The 27,242-nt window shown below is 43.7% G+C and overlaps 1 protein-coding gene across 2 annotated transcripts in view; it reads right to left on the bottom strand.

The window, feature by feature from the left end:
• The window catches only part of LOC121535724 (ichor-like), a 193,406-nt gene that overhangs the window by 55,911 nt on the left and 110,253 nt on the right, over window positions 1-27,242 (bottom strand). The window lies entirely within an intron of this gene.

The following is a 27,242-nucleotide window of genomic DNA, read 5'->3' as shown; positions in this document are numbered from 1 at the left end:
TACATTACACCGTCAAATCTCCTATGATCAGTATATTTAAAGCTTAGGGCAGACTTGTTTAGAAAGAACAGTGTGTTAGCAAGAATAGAGTAGAAAATAATAGAATTACTTTATTCCATCTACATCACTTCAGTAAGGTAAATATTCAACTGTCCTTGTTCTAGCCTAGGTTTACTGTCTCTTAAAAAACAGGTATTTACACAAGACTGTTTTAAATAAGTTAACAAAGGGTTAATGAGGGGTATGTGGTTAATTACCTTCTTACCCCAAGACACTTCACATGATAACTATAATATGTTAGCTGAAGAATGGTCCCCTGACATCCCCTGTTTATATCTCAAGCCACACTGCTACGATTTCTCCCCATTGTGGACACTCCTATGTCTGATAAGGTTACTCCGGAAGGGGAAGCTCTTGTAACATAGCTTGCACTTGAAGGGTCTCTCCTTGGTGTGAACAGTCTGGTGCTCCTTCAAATAGTTTGCCCTAGTGAAGCACTTCCCACACGTGGGGCAGCTGTACGGCTTGTCGGCATCCGTCCTAATGCTCGGTCTCCCATGTTGTGACCCAATGACACCAGAGGTAGAAGCAGGAGCCACCACCCTCAGGTGGTTAGTGTTTGAGCTCCCTCCTGGACCTCTAGCCATTGTTTGGGTGTGGTTGGGATTGTGTGCTGTGTTATAAGCTAGATACCACTTTCTCGTGGTGAACGCCCATCCTGACCCTGTCTGTATTGGTGGGGTAACCCTGAGGTAACCGAGGAAGGCTAGACTCAGGTCCAAGCCCAGGCCTTCTATGAACCCAATCACCAGGCATTAGAAACGAGACCCTGAAGGAGAAGACATACTTCCTGATAGACTACCACCAGGGGGAACCCCCCACCACTCTCTGTGAAGGCTGAAGCCCAGGATGACCTGCTCTGTTCATCATGGATACTGTGGTGTTTGTATCATAGGAACAGGAGGGTATATCTCTATTAACCACAGGCCTTGCTCCATCCCTGCACTGAGACTGTGAAGAGAAGGGTCTGGGCTGCAGACTGGATCCCTGACTGGAGCCTCTGTCTCTCTGATGACCACCAGAACTGAGGTTGTTCAGTCCACCTGTCCACTGGTTGTGTTCTGTGTGGTGGTTTTGGTGGAGTCTCTGTCCCTCACGGTTCGGTCCCGGTTCTGACTCGGAAAGGAACAGCGACGGCTCCTGATCCAGGGTCCTGATCAGGGGCCAGGTTTTGTGATCAGCCGCTTCAGAGGTCCAGTCTCTCCCCACCAGCAACACCGGATATCAGCAGGACCTCATGGACTGCAGACTATAAACACAAATTGTACAGAAGAGCATATAAAGGTTTATATAACAAACTCGTTACTGTACACACACAGAAACAGGACATGATATTTTAAATGTTAACCACAGTCAAACCCATCTCTAACACTGTGATTCAAGTACCAAACAATATGGAGCCATTGGAGTTTATTATAAAAATGTCCATATGTGTTGATTCAGGAATTAAGTATAATATAAACTCAGTCCCTGCAATGATACAAAATAACCAAGTCAGTCAACACATAGTTAACTTTGTATTTAATTTCAACAAAAATGGTCATACACTCACATAACAAATACTTTGTGTATGTGATGCGTCTAGTGCCGTAGTGTAGTGGTAGTTAGTGGATACAGCATGTCTGCTTGCCGGCTTGCTTGCTACTTTTGCTTTCAGCTACTGCTGCTGGCTAGCCCCAAGCAACTCTGCGGTGCAAAAGGAGGAGCCATTTATGTAAGTCTCCCCCTGCCAGTACATAGCCTCTCCACCGCCAAGACTCCTCTAGTGCCTCCCAGTGGCAAAATGTGGTAACTGGGTATCAAGCGACCCCAGGCTAAACTACAGGGGATCTCAGCGCAGTAGTGGGTCCCAGAAACAAGTTGTGCAGGCCCGCTGGTGAGCAGGCACGCCCTGGCGCCCCGTCAACCTGTACCCCACCTATGGGTTAAAAAGCAACAATGCATTGTGGAGTGCACAAAGGCAAGACACACATGTCCCTGGCCAGCCACTGCAGCTGAAGAAGCTTCCAGCCGCAACATTTACGATGCCTCTGGGCCCCTAGCTTTGGAGGCTGAGAGAGTGGGACTGTCCCAGTGCAACGTCTCTCCCACTATAATCAACTCACGCACAGGTATCTCGTGCCAACACCACTTCTCTACAGCCCTACAGCGGTGGGGGAATGGCGAGAAGGGACAGGGGAGAGAGATGTTCACTGGCAGGAGGTCCAGGATATTGGGCCGCTCATCTTCGGAACCAGGACATAGAAAATGTTTGGCAGCACCCTGGATGTCTGAGCAGCCCTTTTTAGGACAGCACTGTTCAACCTAACCTAGGGAAGGGCTAGAAAAGGTGCCCTAGAAATGCCTGACCTACTGAATCTGGCCAGTTTACCGTGGCTGGCAGATCATCCCCAAACGGTAGAAACACAACCAATATAAACAAAAAGAAAACCAGGCAAACTGGACAAAAAGCAGCTCGTAATAGCTGCTTGGAACGTTAGAACAATAATGGACAAAAACTCTGTCCCACGTCCCGAGAGAATAACTCCCTTGCTGTCCAGGGAACTGAGCAGATAGAGCTGCTTTGTCAATCTTACTGAGTGAAACAAAGTTAGCTGACGATGGCACCATCACTGAACGTTTTTTCTGGAAAGGGAAACCAACGATGAGGACAGAATACATGGGGTGGGACTTTATAAGAACCAACCTTCACAGGCACCTGCAAGACTTACCCTCTGGCATAATTGAGAGGCTAATGAAAATCAGGATTCTTATTTTATTTTTTTTTATTTTTTTTCCTCTCAACAAGACCAGGCTTGCCACAATTATCAGTGCCAATGAACCTAAATTACCAAGAGCAGATCTACTCATCCAATAACTCCCCGGAGTGACAACCTAATCATTGCTGGAGACTTCGATGCCAGGGGTGGGCAAAGACAGCACCAACTGGCGAGGAGTGATTAGCAAAGAGTGGAGTGGGAACCATGAATGGAAATGGGCTCCTACTCCTGAGCAAATGCTCAGAGCATAGCCTCGCCATTATCAACACCATCGTTGGGCAAGCAGACAAGAACAAAACTACATTAATGCACCCAAGATCAAGCACTGGCACCTGATGGATTATATCATTGTGCAACAGAGCTACATTATGGATGTCAAGATAACAAGAGCCATGCGTGGCAAGAGTGCTACCCATAGAATGGTTCAGAGCCGATCCTTGGTATGCACATCGCAAACCACCCAAGGCGGCACAAAAACAATCTACACCCTCCCCAGATGTCGGGAAGCTGCAAGAGGCACACCTCAGGGCTCAGTTGCAAAGGGCAGCTTGGAAACCCAACTTGCCAAACTGTATCATCCCCTCAGATACGCCTTCGGAAAAATGGGACAAGTTCAAAGAGACTGTACAGGAATCAGCAACAAAACTCCTTGGCACTAAAAAGAGAACCCACCAAGACTGGTTCGATGACAACAACGACATGATGCTCCTGAAGGAAAATAACGCCGCATTCTTGTCTTTCCAAAACAACCCCCAATCTGCCTCAGAGAGACAAGTTCAAAAACGTGCAGCAAAGACTGCAGAAACAGCTCCGATCGATGAAAGATCATTGGTGGGAGGGACTAGCAGAATGCACACAAATGTACAGTGCCTTGCAAAAGTATTCATCCCCCCTTGGCATTTTTCTTATTTTGTTGCATTATAACCTGTAATTTAAATGGATTTTTATTTGGATTCCATATAATGGACATACACAAAATAGGTGTGGTAATGAAAAAGTGTAATGAAAAAAATAACTTGTTTCAAAGAATTCCAAAAAAATTAATACCGGAAAAGTGGTGCGTGCATATGCTATTCACCCCCTTTGCTATGAAGCCCCTAAATAAGATCTGGTGCAACCAATTACCTTCAGAAGTCACATAATTAGTTAAATAAAGTCCACCTGTGTGCAATCTAAGTGTCACATGATCTGTCACATGATCTCAGTATATATACATCTGTTCTGAAAGGCCCCAGAGTCTGCAACACCACTAAGCAAGGGGCACCACCAAGCAAGAGGCACCATGAAGACCAAGGAGCTCTCCAAACAGGTCAGGGACAAAGTTGTGGAGATGTACAAGAACATCCCACGGAGCACCATTAAATCCATTATTAAAAATGGAAAGAATATGGCACCACAACAAACCTGCCAAGAGAGGCCCACCCACCAAAATTCACAGACCAGGCAAGGGAGGGCATTAATCAGAGAGGCAACAAAGAGACCAAAGATAACCCTGAAGGAGCTGCAAAGCTCCACAGCGGAGATTGGAGTATCTGTCCATAGGACCACTTTAAGCCTTACACTCCACAGAGCTGGGCTTTACGGAAGAGTGGCCAGAAAAAAGCCATTGCTTAAAGAAAAAAATAAGCAAACACGTTTGGTGTTCACCAAAAAGGCATGTGGGAGACTCCCCAAACATATGGAAGAAGGTACTCTGGTCAGATGAGACTAAAATTTAGCATTTTGGCCATCAAGGAAAATGCTATGTCTGGTACAAACCCAACACCTCTCATCACCCCGAGAACACCATCCCCACAGTGAAGCATGGTGGTGCCAGCATCATGCTGTGGGGATGTTTTTCATCAGCACGGACTGGGAAACTGGTCAGAATTGAAGGAATGATGGATGGCACTAAATAAGGGAAATTCTTGAGGGAAACCTGTTTCAGTCTTTCAGAGATTTGAGACTGGGACGGAGGTTCACCTTCCAGCTTGACAATGACCCTAAGCATACTGCTAAAGCAACATTCGAAAGTGGTGTAAGGGGAAACATTTAAATGTATGGCCTAGTCAAAGCCCAGACCTCAATCCAATTGAGAATCTTTGGTATGACTTAAAGATTGCTGTACACCAGTGGAACCCATCCAACTTGAAGGAGCTGGAGCAGTTTTGCCTTGAAAAATGGGCAAAAATCCCAGTGGCTAGATGTGCCAAGCTTATAGAGACATAACCCAAAGAGACTTGCAGCTGAAATTGCTGCAAAAGGCGGCTCTACAAAGTATAGACTTTGGGGGTGAATAGTTATGCACGCTCAAGTTTTTTTTGTCTTATTTCTTGTTTGTTTCACAATAAAAATATTTTGCATCTTCAAAGTGGTAGGAATGTTGTTAAATCGAATGACACAAACCCCCCAAAAATAAATTTTTATACAGGTTGTAAGGCAACAAAATAGGAAAAATTTCAAGGGGGTGAATACTTTGCAAGCCACTGTATGCAGACACACCTGCACCAAACAGTTATTTGAATGCCTCAAAACCATCTACGGACCGGTGAAGTCTTGCACATTACCTCTGAAATCAGCAGATGGCAAAATCCTCTTCAGAGACAAAACAAGTATTGCAGAGAGGTGTGTGGAACACTTCAGCAATCTCCTGAACAGACCATCCACTGTCGACCCCACAACCATAAACCTGATGCCCCAAAAGGCCATCCAACATCACCTGGACGAACCACCTACACTCGAGGAAACTGAAAAAAGCTATCCGCATGGTATCGAGTCATCCCGAGTCATCCTCAATAGGCTAACCTCTCAGAAGAGAACCTCCCAGAAGCGCAATTTGGATTCAGGCCTGGTCGCAGTACAACGGACATGAAATTTATCATCAAGCAAATACAAGAAAAATGTATTGAGCAAAACATGAACCTCTACTGCATGTTCATAGATCTCACCGAAGGCTTTTGACATGGTGAACAGAGAGGGGTTATGGAAGATCCTCATCTCATTTTTGTCTGCCCGCAAAAACTAGTCAACATCATCCGTGTACTCCATGACAAAATGAAAGGCCAGATCCACTGTGGTGGTGATATCTCTGAAGCTTTACCCATCTCCAATGGCTTCAAGCAAGGATGTATCTTGAGCCCGATGCTGTTCAACTTCTTTTCACTGCCATCCTCAACCACGCCACTAAGGACCTCAACAAAGGCAGGAACAGGATACTGAGGAACAGGATACTAAACCAGAACACCATCACTCTTTCCACAAAGGTGAAAATCTACAATGCGGTAGTCATCATAACTCTGTTGTATGGCTGTGAAACTTGGACCCTGTACAGTCACCACTTCAAACAGCTGGAGACATTCCATACACGATCTCTGAGATCTATTATTGGTATCCAGTGGCAAGACAAGGTCTCCAACCTGGAGGTACTGCAGTAAGCTAACAGCACCAGCATTGAGGCTAAGATCATTAAGGCACAGCTCCGATGGACAGGCTAGCAAGGGCACTGGAAGAGAGGCCGACCCAAAGCGCTTCAAAGACCACCTTAATCACAAACCCAAGTTCCTGCAAAATATCCAGCCCAGCCAACTCACAGACATCGCCTCTACCCGATCCACCCTGGCACTCCAAACCCCTCACTGCAGTAGACAACTACGAGCGGGACAGAAACAACTCTCTATCTGCAGCCAGAGAGCAAAGCGTCATTCTCGCACAACCGCGCCCACAACACCACCAGAACACGTCTGTCCCTCATGCCTCCGAGTCTGCGCTTCAAAACTCTGACTCCTGAGCCACTCAAGAACACACAATAAATTGAAATTACATCCATGAGTCGTCATCGTCGAAACCGACGGACTACTAGAGAGAGAGATAAGGGAAACTCAGTCCCTGCAATGATACAAAAATAACCAAGGCAGTCGACACATAGTTAACGTTGTATTTAACAAAATGGTCACACACTCACATAACATGAAGTACAGTACTTTTATTGCACAAAACGATACGTGACAAGTAGAATAATGGTAACACTTTACCTTCTCTGTAAATCTGGTACCCTCGCCTTGATTAAATTAATGTTAGAATACTTTGGAAAAGGTTCAACATTACATTACACACAGCTTCACTACTTAATGTCAAGTAAACATGAATTAAGGCACTATCATTATCTCATTATAAAACACCAGTATCAACCTAAAGGGACAAAGTTTGTCACTCTTCATCAGTGAACCATTTGTACAGACGCCATCACACCAACCATCACCTTACCATCACCTTATCATCTACTCTGCCTCATCATCATAATAATAGAAGAATAATACAGATTATATTTGGCAGACGCCTTTCAGGGCAATCAAGGACATCTTACATTAAAAGTAGGCGCTACATAAAATCAAGTGCTGTACAAAAGATCATAAAATCAAGTGCATCAATCAAATTAATATTCAAATAAAGGACCAGACGAACAGGTCAGATAAAAAGAGGAGGGGAGGGGGTAGAGGATATCGGTTTAGGGTAAGGTTTAGGGGGTAGGGTTGGGAATAAGATACAGCCCGGGTGAGGGTTAGGGGGATACACAGTGCATTCGGAAAGTATTCAGACCCCTTGACTTTTCCACATTTTGTTACGTTACGGCCTTATTCTAAAATTCGATTTAAATCGTTTTTTTTCCCTCATCAATCTACACACAATACCCCATAATGACAAAGCAAAAACAGGTTTGTAATTTGTTTGGGAAATAAATAACGGAAATATCACATTTACATACAGTTCCAGTCAAAAGTTTGGACACACCTACTCATTCCAGGGTTTTTCTTTATGTTTACTATTTTCTACATTCAGAATAATAGTGAAGACATCAAAACTATGAAATAACTCATATGGAATCATGTAGTAACCAAAAAGTGTTAAACAAATCAAAATATATTTGATATTTGAGATTCTTCAAATAGCCACCCTTTGCCTTGATGACAGCTTTGCACACATCTTGGCAATCTCTCAACCAGCCTTCATGAGGTAGTCAACTGGAATGCATTTCAAGACTAACAAGTCTGCCTTCTTAAAAGTTAATTTGTGTATTTCTTTTCCTTCTTAACGCGTTCGAGCGCAATCAGTTGTGTTGTGACAAGGTAGTGTTGGTATACAGTAGATAGCCTTATTTGGTAAAAAGACCAAGTCCATATTATGGCAAGAACAGATCAAAGAAGCAAAGAGAAACGACAGTCCATCATTACTTTAAGACATGAAGGTCAATCAATCCGGAAAATGTCGACTTGTCAAGAAGTTTCTTCAAGTGCAGTCGCGCAAAAAACCATCAAGCGCTATGATGAAACTGGCTCTCATGAGAACCACCACAGGAAAGGAAGATCCAGAGTTAGCGCCTCTGCTGCAGAGAGATAAGTTCATTAGAGTTACCAGCCTCAGAAATTGCAGACCCAAATAAATGTTTCACAGAGTTCGAAGTCACAGACACATCTCAACATCAACTGTTGAATCAGGCCTTCGTGGTCAAATTGCTGCAAAGAAACCACTACTAAAAGAAACCACTAAGAAGAAGAGACTTGCCTGGGCCAAAGAAAGAACAAGAGCAATGGACATTAGACCGGTGGGAAATCTGTCCTTGGTCTGATGAGTCCAAATTTGAGATTATTGGTTCCAACCGCTGTCTTTGTGAGACGCAGAGTAGGTAAACGGATGATCTCCGTATGTGTGGTTCCCACCGTGAAGCATGGAGGAGGAGGTGTGATGGTGTTTTGCTGGTGACACTGTCTGTGATTTATTTAGAATTCAAGGCACACTTAACCAGCATGGCTACCACAGCATTCTGCAGCGATACGCCATCCCATCTGGTTTGCGCTAGTGGGACTATCATTTGTTTTTCAACAGGACATGACCCAACACAGCTCCAGGCTGTGTAAGCGCTATTGGCCAAGAAGCAGAGTGATGGAGTGCTGCATCAGATGACCTGGCCTCCACAATCACCTGACCTCAACCCAATTGAGATGGTTTGGGATGAGTTGGACCGCAGAGTGAAGGAAAAGCAGCCAACAAGTGCTCAGCATATGGGAACTCCTACAAGACTGTTGGAAAAGCTTTCCAGGTGATGCTGGTTGAGAGAATGCCAAGAGTGTGCAAAGCTGCCATCAAGGCAAAGGGTGGCTACTTGAAGAACCTCAAATATATATATATTTTTTGTTGATTTGTTTAACACTTTTTTGATTACTACATGATTCCATATGTGTTATTTCTACAGGTTATAGACATCCTTGAAGAGGTGTGTTTTTAGGAGGTTTTTTGAATGAGATGACTGTGTCTGCATGTTGAATGTGTGGGGGGAGTGCATTCAGAGCCTGGGGGCAGAGCAGCTGAAGGTTCAGGCAACCATGGTGGAGAGGTGGCAGGTAACCCTAGCGGTTAAGAGCATTGGGCCAGTTATCGAAAATGTCGCTGGTTCGAATCCCTGAGCTGACTAGTTAAAATCTGTCTGTGCCGATGAGCAAGGCCCTTAACCCACTCTCCCCAGGGTGTCTCGAAGGGCGTTGGGATATAAAAAAAAAACACATTTCCATTTCACATCTAACACTCACACTGGTTAACCACTAATACATGCAGTGAAACAGGACAAATATAAGCACCCCCCTATTTACATTTGACCTGTGAATGGGGTTGACATGGAAACCAGCAGGGGAGGAGCGGAGGGGGCATAGGCTGGGAGAAGGTCAGAGAGGTAGGTGGGTGCCAGGTTGTGGGGGCTTTGTAGGTGAGGAGGAGTGTCTTAAAGTTAATGCGGGATTGCACAGGGAGCCAGTGTAGATTGATGAGGATTGGTGGGATGTGTTTGGTTGATCTGGTGCGGGTGAGGATTCTGGCAGTAGAGTTCTGGACCAATTGGAGTCTGTTCGTGAGTTTGGGAGGGGAGAGTGTTGAAATAGTCCAAACATGAAGTGAAAAGGGCATGGATGAGGGTTTCGGGCCAGGGTGACCCCCGAGGCTTTTTGACTTGTGTTGACAGAGGGACCGGGAAACTATCTATGGTGATGCTGAGGTTGTACTGGGCATTGTACTGGAGTACTGGGCATTGTAAGTGAAAGGTGTTGGTGGATGTCATTGATTTTGAGGAACTTTTGCACTGTTCGGGGAAAGAGTCTGCAGGGAAGTTGTCAGGAGGCTGAAGTAGGCGGTTCGCTGTGGAGAAGAGGACTTTGGGGTTGTTTTTACCAGAGTTGATGATGTCGGAGTAGTAAATGTTCTTGCAGCTGAGAGGGCTTCTTATATTTTAACAGGTGATCTGTATATGCTTGAGAATGAACTACTAGACCAGTCCTCTTTTGCAGCCGTCCACTGGCTTTTAACTAGCGTAGCTCTGGGGTGTACCAGGGAGCAGTTTGGGTGAAGGAGACTGAGCGGGTTTGAGGGGAGCGAGTGTGTCCAGGGAGGAGGAAAGGCAGTCATTGCAGTTAGTGATGAGGTCAGGAGGGGACTGGGAATAAGGACTTGGGTATGTATTAATAAGGCTCCATTAGATCAGTGGGGTGTATCACCATACTGATTATTTCTTTAATTCACCTCATCCTGTTCCCTACTACATCCAAAACCAACAGAATTAACTACAAACAAACTAACTAGTACTACATTACATGTCACTATACATGGGCCATGTGCATTTTCTGCTGGTGTATCCTGAGGTAGCTCCTCTCTGAGAACCTCTTCCTGCAGTGAGTACAGGCAAACGGTCTCTCTCCTGTATGGACCTTCAAATGTATCTTCAGATGGTGCTGGTGGGAGAACCTCTTCTCACACTCTGGCAGCTGTAGGATTTCTCCCCTGTGTGGACCCTCTGGTGCCTCTTCAGGTGGTGCTGGTGGGAGAACCTCTTCTCACACTGGGGGCAGCTGTAGGTTTTCTCCCCTGTATGGACCCGCTGGTGCCTCTTCCAGGTTGAACGAGCGGGAGAAACTGGCATGGCACAGGTGGCAGCCGAACAATTTCTCCCCCGTGTGCATCCCTCTGGTGGAGCTCCACCTGTTTAGGAAAACTGAAGGCTTTCCCACAGAACGAATACGAGAAGAGCTTCTCTTTGCCACCGGATCTGCTGATAGCATTACTACTACTGTCATTTGTCGGTGGGCTTGTGTAGCCATTTAGTGTTGAGGCACTGGCATTGTCTAATGTCTGGTTTAACATTAGGAGAGTGTGAGGAGGACGAAGGCCAGGGAGTGTCTGTGTTGTTGCAGGCTCCATGTTCCAGTTGATAGATCCTATAGAAGGCAGGCTGAAGGCAGCACCTGTTAGGGGGTTAACCTGAGGCGCCATCAGTCTCTCTGAATCACAACTATAGGAGCAAGACGGAGCATCGCTAGCTGAGTCTGTGTCTGTTCTCTCCAGCCGCATAGGGACACCTCCCCGTCCCTGCAGACCAAATCTACGCCTGCCCTTGTTTCAGCCAGTCTGTTGTCATGGAGACTAAGTTCAGACGTGGTTTTGTGTTCGACTGTCTGTTTCTGGTTGTGGTTAACAGTGTTGTTCCCCAGCCCAGAGTTGAGGACGCTGTCCCATCCACTGACCTCCCACTATGTTGTCCCGCAGGCCCTTGGCTGCACCCGTCTGGGTCTGGGAATCCAAGATGGCCGCCCAGTCTCCTCTATCATTCTCCAGCCAACCACCTGCAGAAAGAGGTTAGAAAACAGACTTTATAAACATGGCAGAGAAAACTGTACATTTTTTTGTTAATTACCTGGTCAAGTTCATACATTATAATGTGTGTTTTTGTATGTAAACATTATATGAATTAAGAAAATGACGAAAAGATTATAGCCAGGCGCATCACTATTCCCATTGAAGATCTATTACTGTATGTAGGCTTTATGTATTTCTCCCTTACCTTGCTCCCCATCTTTAGTCCACTCAGCAGGTCAATGCTCTCTGGTCCGTCTTCTATTGTCTCCTCTTTGACTAGCAGTAGATCAGGCTTCCCATCCTCCATGTCTTACTGACTGTAAGAGATACAGAGTGAGAGGATGTTGGATCAAGACATCTGATATGAGCACCCTGCATCTTCTGATTGGGCAATGAGGGGATTGCTATGAGTACTATGCAAACATGTTAGTTGATTTGATACTAAGCAAACGTGTTAGTTGATTTGATTACTTGAAACTCTTTAATATAATAATAATAATATGCCATTTAGCAGACGCTTTTATCCAAAGCGACTTACAGTCATGGTTTGATCATTCAAAGACATGGTCCCACACTTAAGACACAATTAATCAAGACCTGGCCCCGTATCCACAAAGAGTCTCAGAGTAGAAGTGCTGATCTAGGGTCAGGTCCCCACCTGTCTATATAGTCTTATTCATTATGATCTACAAGGCAAAACTGATCCTAGATCAGCACTCCTGCTCTGAGAGGCTTTGTGGATACGGACCCTGACCTAATACCATTCAGACAGTAGTTCACATTGGACTCACCTCAGTGAGACTGTGTGTGGTCCTGTGCTGCTCAGCTGGTTCCTCTGTGTGTTCAGGAGGAGGTGTAGTCTGGTTGTCCTCCATGACCATGGTCCCCTCAGGGTTCCCCAGACCCTCCTCACACCCCTCTTCCTTCACCAGCAGCACATCTGAACCCCCCTCCTCCTGGAAGAGACAGGTGATACAGATTACACAGACATACATTCCCTCAGATACGTACACACAGATAATAAACACACTTTCAACATGGAGTGTTTACCCATCCCCACTACATTTGAGTCCTATACTGTGTTGTTAAACCCATCATGGTGGACATAAATATGATATGTTGTGAGTAAATAGTCAGCTATGATAAGTCAAAAGTCATCATCAGACAAGCCTGACTAAACTATTTTGATATGTACAGTAGGTGTTTGTTAGTGTGTGGGTATGTGTAGGTATATTTTTTATATTTAAGTATATATTGGTTATAAAGCATTGTTGGATACATGCAGAATAGGGTGAGATCAGATGTGATGTAAACTAAAGAGAGTCTCAATGGAAGACTTTGAATAAAAAGTCCCATTTTGTGTTTATTAAACATAAACAAGTTTTAAATACACCATATGAAAACCACACATCTCAACAAAAAATGTGCATGAAATTGATAAACTGCATAAATGTTCTCATTAAAAGTCTTGGGGAAAAAATTAAGTAGTTGAATGGAAGTAATGAAACAGGCATTTGTGAACATCATATAGCCTACACAGTACAAACACAATATGTAACAGACTTTTAAGGCTTATATAGCCCTATACACTGAGTGTACAAAACATTAAGAACACCTGCTCTTTCCATGACAGACTGACCAGGTGAATCCATATAGAAGCTATGATCCCGTATTGATATCACTTGTTAAATCCACTTAAATCAGTGTAGATGAAGGGGAGGAGACAGGTTAAAGAAGGATTTTTAAGCCTTGAGATAATTGAGAAATGGATTGTGTATGTGTGCCATTCAGAAGGTGAATGGGCAACACAAAATATTTAAGTGCCTTTGAATGGGGTATGGTAGTAGGTGCCAGGCACATCGGTTTGTGTCAAGAATTACAACGTTGCTGGATTTTTCACGCTCAACAGTTTCCAATGTGTATCAAGAATGGTCCACCACCCAAAGGGAAGGTGTTCCTAATGTTTGGTATAGTCAGTATATATGGTGTTATTTCTTGGATGACTGTGGTCTAAATACCCAGCAGCCCTTTCTACTCCACCCATTCCATTGGTCCCAATGCAACACACTGTATGCCTATAAATTACATTATTGTCTTAGAGAGAAAAAAATTATTCTATGTGTCAATGTAAAAGTGGGGTTGGAAATACTCATTAGGGTCTGTAGAATCTATGGTGTTATTTCATGGGGCTCTGAATAATATGGAGTGTTGCTGGCATTTTACTCCACCCATTCCATTGGCCACAATGCGAATCACTGTATATGGAATACATATTGGCTTACAGAGCAAAAACTATTCTGGTGCCGCAGTAAAAGTATTGTAGGGAATATTCAGTAGGGTCTGTAGAATGTATATACAGTGGGGAGAACAAGTATTTGATACACTGCCGATTTTGCAGGTTTTCCTACTTACAAAGCATGTAGAGGTCTGTCATTTGTATCATAGGTACACTTCAACTGTGAGAGACGGAATCTAAAACAAAAATCCAGAAAAATCACATTGTATGATTTTAAGTAATTAATTTGCATTTTATTGCATGACATAAGTATTTGATCACCTACCAACCAGTAAGAATTCCGGCTCTCACAGACCTGTTAGTTTTTCTTTAAGAAGCCCTCCTGTTCTCCACTCATTACCTGTATTAACTGCACCTGTTTGAACTCGTTACCTGTATAAAAGACACCTGTCCACACACTCAATCAAACAGACTCCAACCTCTCCACAATGGCCAAGACCAGAGAGCTGTGTAAGGACATCAGGGATAAAATTGTAGACCTGCACAAGGCTGGGATGGGCTACAGGACAATAGGCAAGCAGCTTGGTGAGAAGGCAACAACTGTTGGCGCAATTATTAGAAAATGGAAGAAGTTCAAGATGACGGTCAATCACCCTCGGTCTGGGGCTCCATGCAAGATCTCACCCTCGTGGGGCATCAATGATCATGAGGAAGGTGAGGGATCAGCCCAGAACTACACGGCAGGACCTGGTCAATGACCTGAAGAGAGCTGGGACCACAGTCTCAAAGAAAACCATTAGTAACACACTACGCCGTCATGGATTAAAATCCTGCAGCGCACGCAAGGTCCCCCTGCTCAAGCCAGGTTATGTCCAGGCCCGTCTGAAGTTTGCCAATGACCATCTGGATGATCCAGAGGAGGAATGGGAGAAGGTCATGTGGTCTGGATGAGACAAAAATAGAGCTTTTGGTCTAAACCCCACTCGCCGTGTTTGGAGGAAGAAGAAGGATGAGTACAACCCCAAGAACACCATCCCAACCGTGAAGCATGGAGGTGGAAACATCATTCTTTGGGGATGCTTTTCTGTAAAGGGGACAGGACGACTGCACCGTAATGAGGGGAGGATGGATGGGGCCATGTATCGCGAACAACCTCCTTTCCTCAGTAAGAGCATTGAAGATGGGTCGTGGCTGGGTCTTCCAGCATGACAACGACCCCAAACACACAGCCAGGGCAACTAAGGAGTGGCTCCGTGAAGAAGCATCTCAAGGTCCTGGAGTGGCCTCAGCCAGTCTCCAGACCGGAAAGTCTGAGCTGAAAGTCTGTATTGCCCAGCGACAGCCCTGAAACCTGAAGGATCTGGAGAAGGTCTGTATGGAGGAGTGGGCCAAAATCCCTGCTGCAGTGTGTGCAAACCTGGTCAAGACCTACAGGAAATGTATGATCTCTGTAATTGCAAACAAAGGTTTCTCTACCAAATATTAAGTTCTGCTTTTCTGATGTATCAAATACTTATGTCATGCAATAAAATGCAAATTAATTACTTAAAATCATACAATGTGATTTTCTGGATTTTTGTTTTTGATTCCGTCTCTCACAGTTGAAGTGTACCTATGATAAAAATTACAGACCTCTACATGCTTTGTAAGTAGGAAAACCTGCAAAATCGGCAGTGTATCAAATACTTGTTCTCCTCACTGTATGGTGTCATTTCATGGGGGCGCTGCATAATACGGAGTGCTGCTGGCCTTTACTGTGGTCAAATAGCTTAAAATGGGGTGTCTGGACACCACACAGTACAAATATAGCAATGTACAGGAAAAACTATTATTTGTGCCGATGCAAAAGTGGGGTGTGGAGTACTTAGTAGGGTCTGTATATGGTGTTATTTCATTAGGGAATTAGGTCTATATGCCCAGCAACACTTTCTACTCCACCCACTCCATTGGTCCCAATGCAATACACTCAGGGCCTATGAATTACATATTGGCTTATAGAGAAATAACTATTCTAGGTGCCGAAGTAAAATGTATGCATGCCGATGTATGTGCTGCCCCTCATCCCTGATTCTCTGCTGGACGTGCAATATCAAGTGTGCCTATATTTAGTGTGGTCTCAATCAAAAGATCCATAGCCTATACTAGGCTATAGGACTAGGGTATACAAAGTGCATGCTCGGAGAAGCACAGGGAAAAGTTATACGTCTAAGTTCGTACCCGAGTTTTTGCGCTGCTGGGATGGTGTAAATAAAACTAGGCTACACTGCATTACACACCGCAATGGATATTCCAATCATGAGCCCTGTCCTGCTCTTGCTGATGTAAACATGTTTGTGCTGTCTAACTAATGGTTGTGCTGTGTGTGGTGGCACTTCAGGAGGCAAGTCAAAGGCTTCTTGAGAAAATAATTTTTTATTTGTCCCAAAATATTCTATACACTGTATCTGTGGAGGGACTGGTAAAGGCTGGACCTAGTGCTATAGTAGGAGTTGACTGTACTGATAGTGACACTGTTGTCTGTGGTGATAGTTAACTGTGGAGCTGACCATACTGATAAAACTTTGCAATAGCCAATTGGAAAACCCATTGTCACTAAACGTAGTGTCAAAAATCATAGGAATATGTGGGACAAGAATAGAGGTAATATTTATACATTCTATTGCTAGTGACAACAAGGTGAAATGAAACAAAATGGTACAAACAGAGAATGAGACTCAGCTACAAAACCTATTGCATGTAGAGAGTTTAAATGAGGGAATGTGCAACTGCTCAGAGAAGACCTCAGACTGCCAAATTAATATGCAAAATGTACACACTTTTTGAGGATAAAGATGTATCCAAGAGTGTCAGTCAAATCTCAATCAAATCTCAGACACCCAAGATATTGGGAATGAATACTACCACTTCGAGACAGAAAGTTGTGGTAGAGGTTTATCAGATGAGGAAATCGTATAGTGGTGGGCACCAAAATCGATAATTGTATATAATATCGATACCATTTGATATCCTGAGTGGCACAGTTGTCTAAGGCACTGCATCGCAGTGTTAGTTGTGCCACTAGAGATCCTGGTTTGAATCCAGGCTCTGTCGTAGCCGGCCGCGACCGGAGACCCATGGGGCGGCGCACAATTTGGCCCAGCGTCGGCCCAGGGTAGGGGAGGGAATGGCCGGCAGGGATGTAGCTCAGTTGGTAGAGCATGGCATTTGCAACGCCAGGGTTGTGGGTTCGATTCCCACGGGGGCCAGTATGAAAAATTAAAAATGTATGCATTCACTAACTGTAAGTCGCTCTGGATAAGAGCCGTCTGCTAAATGACTAAAATGTAAATGTAATATCGATGATATTGGTTTATTATTCCTGTTAACCTACACTATTCTCTAAAAAAGCATACAGTGGGGAAAAAAATTATTTAGTCAGCCACCAATTGTGCAAGTTCTCCCACTTAAAAAAGATGAGAGAGGCCTGTAATTTTCATCATAGGTACACGTCAACTATGACAGACAAATTGAGAGAGAAAAATTCCAGAAAATCACATTGTAGGATTTTAATGATTTTATTTGCAGTATTTGGTCACCTACAAACAAGCAAGATTTCTGGCTCTCACAGACCTGTAACTTCTTCTTTAAGAGGCTCCTCTGTCCTCCACTCGTTACCTGTATTAATGGCACCTGTTTGAACTTGTTATCAGTATAAAATACACCTGTCCACAACCTCAAACAGTCACACTCCAAACTCCACTATGGCCAAGACCAAAGAGCTGTCAAAGGACACCAGAAACAAAATTGTAGACCTGCACCAGGCTGGGAAGACTGAATCTGCAATAGGTAAGCAGCTTGGTTTGAAGAAATCAACTGTGGGAGCAATTATTAGGAAATGGAAGACATACAAGACCACTGATAATCTCCCTCGATCTGGGGCTCCAGAAAGATCTCACCACGTGGGGTCAAAATGATCACAAGAACGGTGAGCAAAAAATCCCAGAACCACACGGGGGACCTAGTGAATGACCTGCAGAGAGCTGGGACCAAAGTAACAAAGCCTACCATCAGTAACACACTACGCTGCCAGGGACTCAAATCCTGCAGTGCCAGACGTGTCCCCTGCTTAAGCCAGTACATGTCCAGGCCCGTCTGAAGTTTGCTAGAGTGCATTTGGATGATCCAGAAGAGGATTGGGAGAATGTCATATGGTCAGATGAAACCAAAATATAACTTTTTTGGTAAAAACTCAACTCGTCGTGTTTGGAGGACAAAGAATGCTGAGTTGCATCCAAAGAACACCATACCTACTGTGAAGCATGGGGTGGAAACATCATGCTTTGGGGCTGTTTTTCTGCAAAGGGACCAGGACGACTGATCCGTGTAAAGGAAAGAATGAATGGGGCCATGTATCGTGAGATTTTGAGTGAAAACCTCCTTCCATCAGCAAGGGCATTGAAGATGAAACGTGGCTGGGTCTTTCAGCATGACAATGATCCCAAACACACCGCCCGGGCAACGAAGGAGTGGCTTCGTAAGAAGCATTTCAAGGTCCTGGAGTGGCCTAGCCAGTCTCCAGATCTCAACCCCATAGAAAATCTTTGGAGGGAGTTGAAAGTCTGTGTTGCCCAGCGACAGCCCCAAAACATCACTGCTCTAGAGGAGATCTGCATGGAGGAATGGGCCAAAATACCAGCAACAGTGTGTGAAAACCTTGTGAAGACTTACAGAAAACGTTTGACCTGTGTCATTGCCAACAAAGGGTATATAACAAAGTATTGAGAAACTTTTGTTATTGACCAAATACTTATTTTCCACCATAATTTGCAAATAAATTCATTAAAAATCCTACAATGTGATTTTCTGGATTTTTTTTCTCATGTTGTCTGTCATAGTTGACGTGTACCTATGATGACAATTACAGGCCTCTCTCATCTTTTTTAAGTGGGAGAACTTGCACAATTGGTGGCTGACTAAATACTTTTTTCCCCCACTGTATATCATAAAGTGTGTTAGACCATGATTTTTTTTTGCTGAAACATTTTATGAAATGGAGGACTGAAATGAATGAATGTATCCTAGAGTGTGTTTGACGATGAATTTTAACTGACACATTTTATACAATTGGTGACTGTGTACCTATATATAGCCTGGTTGATGTTCATTACATTTAAATTGTAAATAAATGATTTTTTTGTTTTGACTAAAAAGTTTGCCTTATGTGTTTTTTTGGGGGGGTTGATAGTTTAGTGTCTGTATAGGCATTGACCTCCCAACCATGGATAGCACCAGGGCATTTGAAGGTGGTTTCTACATTAAAAAAAAAAACATTTTTAGTAATTTAGCAGACGCTCTTATCCAGAGTGACTTACAATTAGTGAGTGCATACATTTTCATACTGGCCCCCCGTGGGAAACGAACCCACAACCCTGGCGTTGCAAGCGCCATGCTCTAGCAACTGAGCTACAGACCATACTAAGTACTCCCAACCCCACTTTTACCTCTGCACATAGAATAGTTTATTTCTCTATAAGCCAATATGTAATTTATAGGCCTATAGTGTATTGCATTGGGACCAATGGAGTGGGTGGAGTAGAAAGTGTTGCTGGGCATATAGACCACAGTCCCCCATGAAATTAAACCATATATACATTGTTTTAAAATCCACATTTAATGCAAATGTCATTTAAATATGCACAAATATGAATCACTGTTAATGTTAAGACAATTCTTTTTCATATCATGAATAAATATAGGTTATTGACACTTTTCTACTATTACGTGGGGAACTTTTATTTAGAACAATTTTGAAATTCCGTGACCCAAAAGTACTTTAGTGTTGCTGATGAGACGCTGATAGACGAGAGGGGGTTTAACAAGCTCCCATATGGCAGATAAATTAGGATGAACATGGAAGCAAATGAATAGCTATGGGGAGCCTTTCTGAAATAAACGGGCCAAATTTGATGTACTGTAACTTGTAATGTTACACTATGACACTAACCTCTATCATGATAACATGCTGGGTTGAGGTTCCACTCCCCTCATCAACAACTATGGGTTGGTCATCTCTCCACGCGTTGTGTCCCGCTGGCTTCGCAAAGCTACTATGGCCTCCAGTGAGATGTCCTTCACCTGAGAAAATGATTGGGGGAAAAGGGGTGGTTAGGTTAGGTACTGTCAATGCTCAACACTATATTGTACACTATTGACACTGTCTACAATTGGCAAGAATGTAAGGTAACACTTCTCATAACTTCTTGATATACTATTTATTGATTGATTGATTATGTTCCATGCATCACATTCATTTTGAGTATGATAATAGGACATTCAGTGCTAACTGTGCCACTAGAGATCCTGGTTCGAATCCAGGCTCTGTCGCAGCCGGCCGCGACCGGGAGACTCATGGGCGGCGCACAATTGGCCCAGCGTCGTCCATGGTAGGGGAGGGAATGGCCGGCAGGGATGTAGCTCAGTTGATAGAGCATGGTGTTTGCAACGGCAGGGTTGTGGGTTCGATTCCCACGGGGGCCAGTATAAAAAAATATATATATGTATTCACTAACTGTAAGTCGCTCTGGATAAGAGCGTCTGCTAAATGACTAAAATGTAAATGTAAAAAATTCAGTAAATCAATAATCCACTTGGAATATGATCTTGTCTTTTTTGTGCAAGAATAATTTGTTCTTAATTGGCCTGCCTGGTAAAACAAAGGTAAAATTAAAAAAGTTGTGCAAGATAGGTAAGTAATAAGGGGAAGTATTGCACTATCAAAAACTGTCCAAGACCCAATTCTGGACAACACATTTGAACAAATGCGCAGAGGGGAACAGGGCGACAGGCCCCGCAGCCTCGGCCTTCATCAAAATGTACCTCTCGCCATTCCTCTGTATCGGTCGAGGATCTTGACACTACCGGGACGACTGGCGATGGCGCGCTCTCGGATTGTCCTCTCTGCGCGCTCCCGTGCCACCTTCAGTTCCATTAGCTGTAGTTTCCTCCGCAATGCCCTGTTTTCTTTCTGGCTTTGAGTTATTTCCAAACGAAACACTGCATAGTCGTCGTCTACGAGTTTACAGATATCTGCCACAGCTGAATTCGCTAGCACCTCCACGATGGAGGCTATTTGAGTGTGAAAAACCATACAGTTAGCCATTGTTACTTTTAGCTAACGTTAGCAACTAGCTAGCTAGCGTTACTTAGATAACGTCTATCAACCAAGTCCTGTTTCCAACGCCAATTAAAGACAACATTGGGTAAGTATGTGATGCTGTGCAGTTAAATTAGTCATGTTTTGAGTTCCAACGTGTTAATAAACGGCTAAATAACAACAATAAAAACGCTGACGTGGAAGTTGTTCTTGGTCATTGTTTACTTCCGTTTACACTCTTCTTCTTCTTCTTGGGCGTTTCCAGCAGACTAGACGCTGTATTGCTGCCTTTCTCAGGTCAGAGTGCGAATTACACATTTAAAAACACGACATTACCAAAAGTATGTGGACACCTGCTCGTCGAACATCTCATTCCAAAACCTTGGGCATTAATATGGAGTTGGTCCCCCCCTTTGCAGCTATAACAGCCTCCACTCTTCTGGGAAGGCTTTCCACTAGATGTTGGAACATTGCTGCGGGGACTTGCTTCCATTCAGCCACAAGTGCATTAGTGAAGTCAGGCACTGATGTTGGGCGATTAGGCCTCCAATTCATCCCAAAAGTGTTCGATGGGGTTGAGGTCAGGGCTCTGTGCAGGCCAGTCAAGATCTTCCACACCGATCTCGACACACCATTTCTGAATCGACCTCGCTTTGTGCACAGGGGCATTGTCATGCTGAAACAGGAATGGGCCTTCCCAAACTGTTGCCACAAAGTTGGAAGCACAGAATCGTCTAGATTGTCGTTGTATGCAGTAGCGTTAAGATTTCCCTTCACTTGAACTAAGGGGCCTAGCCCGAACCATTAAAAACAGCCACAGACCATTATTCCTCCTCCACCAAATTTTACAGTTGGCACTATGAATTGGGACAGGTAGCATTCTCCTGGCATCCGCCAAACCCAGATTCGTCCGTCGGACTGCCAGATAGTGAATCCCAAGCCCAAATCCCCGTTATTCGCAGGAGAAAGAGACAGAGATATCGAGGACGTAGGTCGTGGTGCCTTGTAAGGATCCGACGGTGAGTGGGTAATCTGCCTCTACCATCAGTCCTATTAGCCAACGTACAATCATTGGATAACAAAATAGATGAGCTACGATCACGAATATCCTACCAACGAGACATTAAAAACTGTAATATCTTATGTTTCACCGAGTCGTGGCTGAACGACGACGTGGATAACATACAGCTGGCGGGGTTTATGCTGCATTGGCAAGATAGAACAGCCGCCTCCGGTAAGACAAAGGGTGGCGGTCTGTATATATTTGTAAACAACAGCTGGTGCACAAAATCTAATATTAAGGAAGTCTTGAGGTTTTGCTCGCCTGAGGTAGAGTATCTCATGATAAGCTGTAGACCACACTACTTACCAAGAGAGTTTATCTATATTTTTCGTATCTGTCTATTTACCACCAGAAGGATTACTTTATCCTATCCCATGTATAGATGGTATAGGTGGTAGATGCTAAGCTACAGGACTGTTTTGCTAGCACAGACTGTAATATGTTCCGGGGATTCTTCCGATGGCATTGAGAAGTACACCACATCAGTCACTGGCTTCATCAATAAGAGCATCGATGACTTCATCCCCACAGTGACTGTACGTACATACCCCATCCAGAAGCCATGGATTACAGGCGACATCCGCACTGAGCTAAAGGGTAGAGCTGCTGCTTTCAAGGAGCGGGATTCTAACCCGTAAGCTTATAATAAATCCTGCTATGCCCTCAGACGAACCATCAAACAGGCAAAGCGTCAATACAGGACTAAGATTTAATCTTACTACACCGGCTCCGACACTCGTCGATTGTGGCAGGGCTTGCAAACTATTACAGACTACAAAGGGAAGCACAGCCGCAAGCTGCCCAGTGACACAAGCCTACCAGACGAGCTAAATTACTTCTATGCTCGCTTCGAGGCAAGCAACACTGAAACATGCATGAGAGCATCAGCTGTTCCGGACAACTGTGTGATCACGCTCTCCGTAGCCGATGTGAGTAAGACCTTTAAACAGGTGAACATTCACAAGGTCGCAGGGCCAGACGGATTACCAGGACGTGTACTCCGAGCATGCGCTGACCAACTGGCAAGTGTCTTCACTGACATCTTCAACCTGTCCCTGACTGAGTCTGTAATACCAACGTGTTTCAAGCAGACCAGCATAGTCCCTGTGCCCAAGAACACTAAGGTAACCTGCCTAAATGACTACTGACCCGTAGCACTCACGTCTGTAGCAATGAAGTGCTGTGAAAGGCTGGTCATGGCTCACATCAATACCATTATCCCAGAAACCCTAGACCCACTCCAATTTGCATACCGCCCCAACAGATCCACAGATGATGCAATCTCTATTACACTCCACACTGCCCTTTGCCACCTGGACAAAAGGAACACCTATGTGAGAATGCTATTCATTGACTACAGCTCAGCGTTTAACACCATAGTGCCCTCAAAGCTCATCACTAAGCTAAGGACCCTGGGACTAAACACCTCCCTCTGCAACTAGATCCTGGACTTCCTGACGGGCCACCCCCAGGTGGTAAGGGTAGGTAACAACAAATCTGCCACACTGATCCTCAACACAGGGGCCCCTCAAGGGTGCATGCTCATATCCTATCTGCCCAAGATTGTTGAACTTTATGGAAGCCCATTTCCACTCCTATTTTCAGAGCGACGTGTGTGTGCCTTGCACCCATATGCAGACTTAACAACAAATGTCAACATGCCTGGGGCGGACCTCAGGCGTGTTGTCTTTGGGCAATTGGGCATCATTGGCAAAAGTGGGCATGTAAGTAATCCATACCCAACCCTCCAGTAAGTTGTGATGAACTCACTAACAAAACTCTGTTTTGGACAAGACTGACTTTACACTTTGTAGTCAATTTTGACACTATAATTAATGTTTGACTTGTATTGATGCGACATAGGCCGTTTAAAACCAGATATGTTGGTTCTAAGGGGCAGTTGACCTTTAACAAATCACATACTAAGTTACATGGACTCACTGTGTGAAATAAGTGGTTGACATGATTTTTGAATGACTACCCCTTTCGCTGTCCCCCATACATACAATATCTGCAAGGTCCCTCAGTCAAGTAAAGCACAGATTCAACTACAAAGCACAGGGAGCTTTTTTGAAAGCCTCATAAAGAAGTGCAGTGATTGGTATATGGGTAACAATAAAAATCAGACATTGAATATCTATTTAAGCATGCTCAAGTTAATTCCCTTACAAAAAAAGATTGCAGTTTTGAAACTACAGTAAAAGTGCAGTAACTGCAGTTGACTATGGTTTTTTGGATGCAGTAATAGCAGAATAACTGTTATTATATATATATATATATATATATATATATATATATATATATATATATATATATATATATATGTATGTGTGTGTGTGTGTGTGTGTATATATGTGTGTGTGTGTATATATGTGTGTGTGTGTATATATATATATATATATATATACATACATACAGTGGGGAAAAAAAGTATTTAGTCAGCCACCAATTGTGCAAGTTCTCCCACTTAAAAAGATGAGAGAGGCCTGTAATTTTCATCATAGGTACACGTCAACTATGACAGACAAAATTAGAAAAAAAATACAGAAAATCACATTGTAGGATTTTTAATGAATTTATTTGCATATTATGGTGGAAAATAAGTATTTGGTCAATAACAAAAGTTTCTCAATACTTTGTTATATACCCTTTGTTGGCAATGACACAGGTCAAACGTTTTCTGTAAGTCTTCACAAGGTTTTCACACACTGTTGCTGGTATTTTGGCCCATTCCTCCATGCAGATCTCCTCTAGAGCAGTGATGTTTTGGGGCTGTCGCTGGGCAACACGGACTTTCAACTCCCTCAAAAAGATTTTCTATGGGGTTGAGATCTGGAGACTGGCTAGGCCACTCCAGGACCTTGAAATGCTTCTTACGAAGCCACTCCTTCGTTGCCCGGGCGGTGTGTTTGGGATCAGTCATGCTGAAAGACCCAGCCACGTTTCATCTTCAATGCCCTTGCTGATGGAAGGAGGATTTCACTCAAAATCTCACAATACATGGCCCCATTCATTCCTTCCTTTACACGGATCAGTCGTCCTGGTCCCTTTGCAGAAAAACAGCCCCAAAGCATGATGTTTCCACCCCCATGCTTCACAGTAGGTATGGTGTTCTTTGGATGCAACTCAGCATTCTTTGTCCTCCAAACACGACGAGTTGAGTTTTTACCAAAAGTTCTATTTTGGTTTCATCTGACCATATGACATTCTCCCAATCCTCTTCTGGATCATCCAAATGCACTTCAGACGGGCCTGGACATGTACTGGCTTAAGCAGGGGAACACGTCTGGCACTGCAGGATTTGAGTCCCTGGCGGCGTAGTGTGTTACTGATGGTAGGCTTTGTTACTTTGGTCCCAGCTCTCTGCAGGTCATTCACTAGGTCCCCCCGTGTGGTTCTGGGATTTTTGCTCACCGTTCTTGTGATCATTTTGACCCCACGGGGTGAGATCTTGCGTGGAGCCCCAGATCGAGGGAGATTATCAGTGGTCTTGTATGTCTTCCATTTCCTAATAATTGCTCCCACAGTTGATTTCTTCAAACCAAGCTGCTTACCTATTGCAGATTCAGTCTTCCCAGCCTGGTGCAGGTCTACAATTTTGTTTCTGGTGTCCTTTGACAGCTCTTTGGTCTTGGCCATAGTGGAGTTTGGAGTGTGACTGTTTGAGGTTGTGGACAGGTGTCTTTTATACTGATACTCAAACAGGTGCCATTAATACAGGTAACGAGTGGAGGACAGAGGAGCCTCTTAAAGAATAAGTTACAGGTCTGTGAGAGCCAGAAATCTTGCTTGTTTGTAGGTGACCAAATACTTATTTTCCACCATAATTTGCAAATAAATTCATAAAAAATCCTACAATGTGATTTTCTGGAATTTTTTTCTCTCAATTTGTCTGTCATAGTTGACGTGTACCTATGATGAAAATTACAGGCCTCTCTCATCTTTTTAAGTGGGAGAACTTGCACAATTGGTGGCTGACTAAATACTTTTTTTCCCCACTATTTTTTTGAGCAGTGTATGTATGTATATGTGTGTTATATTGCACTTTAACTGCAGTTGCACTGCAAAATTACTGCAGTAAAAAAAACGTATTTTGAAAGCAGTATTTGCAGCATACTGCACTCTGACTGCAATCTTTTTTCGTAAGGGTTATGCTGTATTAAACCACCCAGACACATTAAAGATGCAGTTAACTGAGCTGCAGGACAGGAAGGAAACTGCTCAGGGATGTCACGATTAGGCCATTGGTGATTTTAAAACAGCTACGGAGTTCAATGGCTTTGATGGGAGAAAACTGAGGATGGATCAACAACATTGTAGTGACTCCACAATAATGACCTAAATGACAGTGAAAATAATACAAATATACAGAAAATGTTTTTTCAAAACATGCATCCTGTATCCAACAAGGCACTAAAGTAATACTGCCTAAATGCAAAGCCTTATGTTTGGGGCAAATCCAACAACACATCACTGAGTAACCGCCTCCTTATTTTCAAGCATGGCGGTGGCTGCAAACATGGCATGGGTATGTTGGACATCGTGAAAACCTGGGGAGTTTTTCAGGATAAAAATAAATGGGAAGGAGCTAAGCACAGGAAAATCCTTGGGGAAAACCTGCTTCTGTCTGCTTTACACCAGACACTGGGTGAGGAATTCACCTTTCAGCAGGACAATAACGTACAACATAAGGCCAAATCTACATTGGAGTTGCTTACCAAGAAGAGAGTGAATGTTCCTGAGTGGCCAAGTTACAGTTTTGAATTAAATCTGCTTGGAAATATATAGTAAGACTTGAAAATGGCTGTCTAGCCATGATCCCCAACACCTTGACAGAGCTTGAAGAACTTTGAAAATAATAAATGGGCAAATATTGCACAATCCAGGTGTGCAAAGCTCTTATACATTTTACATTTACATTTTAGTCATTTAGCAGACACTCTTATCCAGAGCGACTTACAGGAGCAATTAGGGTTAAGTGCCTTGCTCAAGGGCACATCAACAGATTTTTCACCTAGTCGGCTCAGGGATTAGGACCAGCGACCTTTCGGTTACTGGCACAACGCTCTTAACCACTAAGCTACCTGCCGCCCACCCAAAAAGACTCACAGCTGTAATCGCTGACAAAGGTGTTTCTGATTATGTAGTGACTCAGGGGTGATGAATACTTATCTAATGAAGGTATTATTTTTTATTTTTGTATTAATCTTTCAAAAATGTCAGAATTTTTCTGCCACTTTGACATTCGAGTATGTTGTGTAGATCATTGACTAAAAATAACAATTCAATCCATTTTAATCACACTTTAATACAACATTTGAAGAAATCCAAGGGGGATTATTG

The sequence above is a fragment of the Coregonus clupeaformis genome, unplaced genomic scaffold, assembly GCF_020615455.1.
Source record: "Coregonus clupeaformis isolate EN_2021a unplaced genomic scaffold, ASM2061545v1 scaf0456, whole genome shotgun sequence".
In the NCBI taxonomy this organism is placed as follows: Eukaryota; Metazoa; Chordata; class Actinopteri; order Salmoniformes; family Salmonidae; genus Coregonus; species Coregonus clupeaformis.
Note: the sequence above shows the minus strand (reverse complement) of the source record. Positions and strands in the feature narration are given on the sequence as shown.